Source organism: Arachis hypogaea, chromosome 13, assembly GCF_003086295.3.
Source record: "Arachis hypogaea cultivar Tifrunner chromosome 13, arahy.Tifrunner.gnm2.J5K5, whole genome shotgun sequence".
Lineage (NCBI taxonomy): Eukaryota > Viridiplantae > Streptophyta > Magnoliopsida > Fabales > Fabaceae > Arachis > Arachis hypogaea.
The window spans coordinates 43,552,936-43,559,298 of NC_092048.1; the positions used below are offsets into that span (position 1 = coordinate 43,552,936).

Sequence of the window (6,363 nt, forward strand, 5' to 3'; positions counted from 1 at the left end):
TATACTTTTTCAAAAAACTAAATATATAATTACACACGTAATTATTTATCCAATAAAAAGACGACAATATAAATTATATATCATTGGAATATATATATTTTATTTTTGATAATCTATCAATAAAAGTATTAATTGGAGTATAATTTAGATTTAAAAGTGATATTAGAGGAATTTGAACATAAAATTCGTATGTGTAATATCGTGCGTCATGCATTGATGCACGAGAATGATTTTTTAAAAGTGATAGATAATCAACATTTCTAACATTATTTTTTGCATTAATAAAAATAATTTCACTTGTCAATTTTTAAATTGGTCAAAATAACATAATTTAAAATAATACGTATAAGTGTAATAATTGGTCAGATTAATATATAGTTCATATTATATTCTAAAAAATAAAGAGTGGATACAATTATTAAAATGCACACATAATAACTATAAAGTCTTGTTATTTAAGTGATCTAACCAATAGAACACCTGTATTGACTATTGTGAGAAACCGATCATATAAATATAGTACGCATACACCTACGGCATAGTTATTAGTTTACCCGATGTACTAGCTAGTAGTGTGAACTGCTAAATCACTTTCACACATGTTAAGTAAGTAACTTTAACGGAGCTAATACTCAAATTAATTTTTAAAATTAATTAAATTTTTGTCTTAATTTAGTATTTAAGATTTTAATTTATTTAATTTATTTTTTAATTTAATATTCATAATTTACGTTAGTCTCTAATACTGGTTGATCCGTTCCCCTTAAATCGGCCTCTACCTACAACTCCGGAATCAGAATCAGCAAATCAACTGAGATAACTTTTCCGCAAATCTCTCCAACTAAAACTACCATAACTCCAGCAACCGAGATAATAGTAAACAAGACTTTGTCAAACCTAATACGAATAACCGCCTAAAAGCTATCACTATATATACGAGTGACCAGCTTAGTCACAGGTCAGGCAATTCACTCTAGTTTTATTATTCTCCATTCTCTCATAACTCGCATACTTACTTGAGCGTCGGAGTGCTTTGTGCAGGTACTCCCGCCACCGTGTTTCAGAGGACCGAGGTTAATCTGCAACAACCCCTGGACGACGTATAGCTCAACCAGGGATCTGAGCAATCACTCGGAAGTCACATACCTCGGCGCACTCAGGACGGAACATTTGGCGCCCACCGTGGGGCCGGAAGAGTTTAACCTCGCCCTACCTCTACTTTTATCTCTTTCTTTCTTTTTTATCGCCTATGTCTCTCCTGGTTCTCGTTCATTTTACAGGTCTTTAATTAATGACAGAGCCACAAAATCCAATGATCCCAACTTTCTCGTAGGTGAAAAAATTGAGTCCTTAAGTCTGAAATTCAAAGAGTGACCAATGAGCCTCTTAAGGCTGAAATTCAACGGATGACCAAAGTGACGAAGAAAGTAGCAACACAACAACATGATGATAAGCTGATCACCGGCCTTATAATCTAAAAGACACAAGATCCACCCATACCTCTTACAATGGTAATGGTCAATAAATAGCATGCATTTAATTGTTTCATACCTAACTCTTTTTGTTTCCTTACCTCTTTATAGTTTAAAACTTCAGATATCATAAGTTCTATATTATAATAATTCAAATTACGCTCGAATTATATTAATTATTTTCTATTTTTTCATAATTTACAATCCTAATAAATTAAAATACATAACTTCTTATCATAATAATAAATATATATGAGAGTACTTAAAGAGTACTGTATCTATACTTAATAATAAAAATATTATTAATATGATATTTTTATATATATATCTAAATTATCTATTAATACCTTATCATCTATTTAATCATTGCAATTACTCATGGTATATCCTTACCTACAAATACAACGTTTACGTTTAACAAACATTTAAGTTATACCAATCAAATTATAGCTAATTAATAAAAAAAAAAAACCAAATCACCGTCTGCCATCTAAGATATTGCCTTTTCTTTCTTTTTCAAAAGCATTGGTAACTTTTTTTTAGCTCATCATCATTATTTCTCGTCTTCGCATGTTTCAATTTATCCAAAATATAAGATTATTTATAGACTATAAATCTGAAGACCAACCACACATCAATATCAACTTAACACTTTGAATAAAAACAATCCACATTTCAATTAATAACATTTTAGTAGTATGTATAGATTTAATCTTCAACATCTCAGGCAGACTCAATAATTTATTTGTCGAAATATACTCAACTAAAAAATCTACCATCAGATTGTCATCTTCACCTACACTGCTACGATGATCCACATCTAATACTGACTCAGTCATCAACATCAATACAGCAAAAACAGCTCACACAAACTTTTTACTTTTTAACACATGGCTAGCTCTGATACCATAATGTAACACCCTACCATACAAAGTCTTATGCTTAAGTCATAATTCAGAGATGGCAAGGTATTACGACCTCTAAAACAAAAATTTAGTACGTATAGTAGTATGAATAATTGATTATAACTAGGAGTCTTTGTAGAAAAAGGGGGTAAACAAAAACCGTAACTCGAACGGGCAACACTCCGATCGACAACGTAACGAACCGGGATAAGCTAACGCGAGATCATATATATAAAGAGTGTCAAAAACAAGAATATCAAGACTCAAAACCCGGCTGCGAAGAGAACCGGTCCGAGCATAGCAATATATACATATGATAAAATAAGGAAAACCCCAAAGGAAACCCAAAGGGACACAAATACCGAAAACCTAATCTCCAAAATCCCCTCTAGAAGGAGTCATCACAGTTTGTATTATTTAATGGAGATAAAAGTATCTAAACAAAATATATATCCCAAAACAGAGTCCCGAGAACAAAGGATCTTCGCTAATCCAGAAGTCTCCAGCATGCCTCAACGAGAAGCCTCGCGTCCTACATCTGAAAACCACAAAATCCGCATGGGTGAGAACTAGAGGTCCCCAGTACGGTAACAGCTTCCACATATATAATACATAATAATAGAGGAAAGCCGAAGGCAATCCTAGAACTTCCTTCAGATAATATCAAAGCTTATAAACAAGCTAAACCGTAAGTGGCAACTGACTAAAGATTCTTCAGTCTAACTAATACTTCCCTTTTCAATTCCTTCAGACCTCCCAACCACCAGCAGGAGTATAATATAGCAAACACAGTTATATCAGACAAGAGATTTACAAATAGGAACAGATAAGGCATTTAGGCAATTAGCAAGTAATATGCAGTCAAATAGGCAATCTCAAACAATTCATGTAGTATGCTTATGATGCATGCCTGTCCCTAGTGGCTGATGATATCATCTGTCGGTTATAGAGCCAACCCGACAAGTCCTGGTAGCTAGCCATTGGACTGTCCCTCTGTCGTGCATCCCCAACTCGAGTTATACTCATCATAAACTTGATCATAATCATGATCCATATCCATCACCCTCACTGGTGAATATTTATCCATCACCATCACTGGTGAATATTTATGGGGGCGAGCTCATCTGGGCCTTTCACAGTGCCCGGCCACACTTACGACATAGGGTCAAAAGAGCTTCGAGTCTCAACCTGGAGCACATGGTGGCTAGCCATTGCTACTACCCAGGGAAACCCTCATCTCCAATGGTGGAAGTGCAAACCTTCACAATTCAATCAACATCATATATGCATTTATACTTGGCCATAAACATGGCTCCGCCGTAACACGGCAATAATCTAGCCATCCGGCTCACGGTTAAATCCATAACCAGCCAATTCATTAACAATTACGGCCCTTCGGCCTATGGCACAACAAGCACTTCCACTGCCATTCTCCGCATCTCACATAATCATCTTTGATCCTCAATGATCATTCATTTTTCCCTTGCTTCACTCGCAAGTTACCACATTCACTAGCCCTTTTTCTCATGCTAGGCATATCATAATGATTTAAGACATAAGTGGTGAGATCGGAGGCTTAGAAGTATGAAATTTGGCTTTTAAAACTCAAAAATCAACTTTGGGATGAAAACAGGTCCACGCGTACGCGCACTCCACGCGCACGCGTGGATGGCGCTTTCTCGAAGAACGGCGCGTACGCACCAAGTGCGCCTATGCGCGAGGGGTCATTCTGCTAAAAATTTTCTAAGTTAAAAGCTGCAGAATTTACAGATTCAAACCCCAATCTTCCGACGGACATAACTTCCTCATTTTAAATCGTTTTTCACTCGTTCTTCGAACGGCATGGACATCCTGGATCCAATTTCATTTCTAAACAGATTTGGCACAAATCAGAGATCCGTAGTCCAAGTTATGTCCCGTCAAAGTATGCCCAAAAACTATATTTTCATACAAAACCACAAGGTGCCATTTTCAAAACAAGCCACTTTCAACTCTTTTCAAAATCAATCAAACATGCCAATTTCAATCCTTCTCTTTGAAATCATTCAAAATGTACCAAAATCAACAACAAGCCATCCTCAACTCACACATTGACACTTTACCAAGGTTTCCAAAACCACATCCAACCATTTTAACACTTCTCAATCAAATGGCTAAAGGACAAACACAATATCATGTCATACATCCTTCCTCATCCCAATTTCCAATAATACCATTTCCAATTAACCATCATTATACATAATCAACATCATACTCACCATCAACATGGTACCACCCATCAATTCAACCTCAATCATCCATCAAGCATATATCACAACATGCATTTCTCATATTTCACACAATCAAGGCATCAATATTCATAATCACATATATGAACACATCATATATTTCAACCATTCAACAACACCAACAATTCAATGCCTATCTTAGGGCCTCTAGCCTAAGTATTTCCTACCACATTACATATTAGATACGGGAAACTAAAACCATACCTTAGCCGATTTCCCAAGCTCAACCGGAGCACTTCCAAACCATTTTTCCTCAAGCTCTCAAGGTCTCAACACCTCCAAGAACAGATTTTATCACACAAAACCCTCTTCCAAACTTTCCAAAATCACCAATCAAGCTCCAATATTCACATATACACAACCTAAGCCACAATCATCATACCCATACACAACATCTCAATACCCAAACATCATAGAACAACAAATTATACTAGGGTTGAGAATCTTACCACACCCAAGGTCCAAAGAGACAAGATTAACCTTCTTCTTCAAGAGAGTTGGGTCCTATAACATCAAAGAACCCAAAATCTCAACATTTTTACTCATGAAACTCGAAATCAAGGGCTGGAATTTCGAACAGTAAAACGTGGCTTACCTCAAGATTAATTGTATGGGTTTTGTAGAGCTCTCCGCGGTGAACGCGTGGCCGCAAACGGTGCGGCAATCGGAGCTCTAGATCAAAAGTTATGGTGGTTTGAAGATCAACCAAGGGAGAGAACTTGAGAGAGTGTTCTCCCCTCCATGGCCTCCATTTCAGCGTGTTTAGTGTCTCAAATGAGGAGAGAGAGTGCTGAAAACTAGGGTTTTGGTTTAGTTTAGTTGGGCCAAGGGCCCACTTTGGGTCCAGTTGGCCCGGTTTGGCCCGTTCGGTCCAATCTTGGTCCGATTTCTATAAAATTGGTACCGAAATTCTCGTCTCAATTTCCTCTATCATATTAAGCCATAAAAATAACATTTTTGGCTTTCTAGAATAAATTCTCATTTATGGGTTAATTAGCCGTTAATTAACCGGATCTTACATTCTACCCACCTAATTGGGAATTTTGCCCACAAAATTCAAATTCAAATTCAATTACCTGAGAATAAGTGCGGATAATCCGTTCGCATCTCCGACTCAAGTTTCCAAGTGTGTTCCTCAACACCGCCTCGACTCCAAGCCACTTTGACTAATGAAACCTCTTTTCCACGCAACCGTTTGATACTAGTATCATCAATTCTGACTGGAGCCACTGGAAGCGTCAAATCTTCTCTTAACTGAACCGATTCGGGTTCTAACACATGGCTAGCATCAGGAGTGTACTTTCGAAGTTGCGACACGTGAATTATATCCATAATGTTGGAATTATATTTAAATTTTTTAATTAAATTTAATAATCTTTTATAACATCTTTGAACAAATTTTCATATGACATATACATTATTTTTTACATATTCTAAAAATATTTGCTACTCAATTTTATTATCTATGCCTTATCTAGTATAACATCACAATATCTGATGATTTTTTATTCTTAATAAATTAAAAATAATTATGATGTCTTTACAAGTAACTTGATTGATGTAAAAATAAACATGATATAAAATATATCAATTTTTGCTATTATCTAGCTTTTATGTTTTTGTACATGAACAATCTACCTTTATATTTATTATTATCAATTATTGAAAGCTAATAATTTTAGTCGAACTCAAGAAATA

General features: G+C 35.6%; 1 long non-coding RNA gene across 1 annotated transcript; it reads right to left on the reverse strand.

Moving 5' to 3' along the window:
- Positions 1-2,587: 2,587 nt before the first annotated feature.
- LOC140178143 (uncharacterized) lies at positions 2,588-5,447 on the reverse strand. Its single transcript, XR_011870386.1, has 4 exons — positions 5,261-5,447; positions 5,115-5,169; positions 4,870-5,027; positions 2,588-2,915 (listed from the first exon to the last, which is right to left on the reverse strand). It is a non-coding gene; the product is annotated as an uncharacterized lncRNA (long non-coding RNA).
- Between the last annotated feature and the right edge of the window lie 916 nt (positions 5,448-6,363).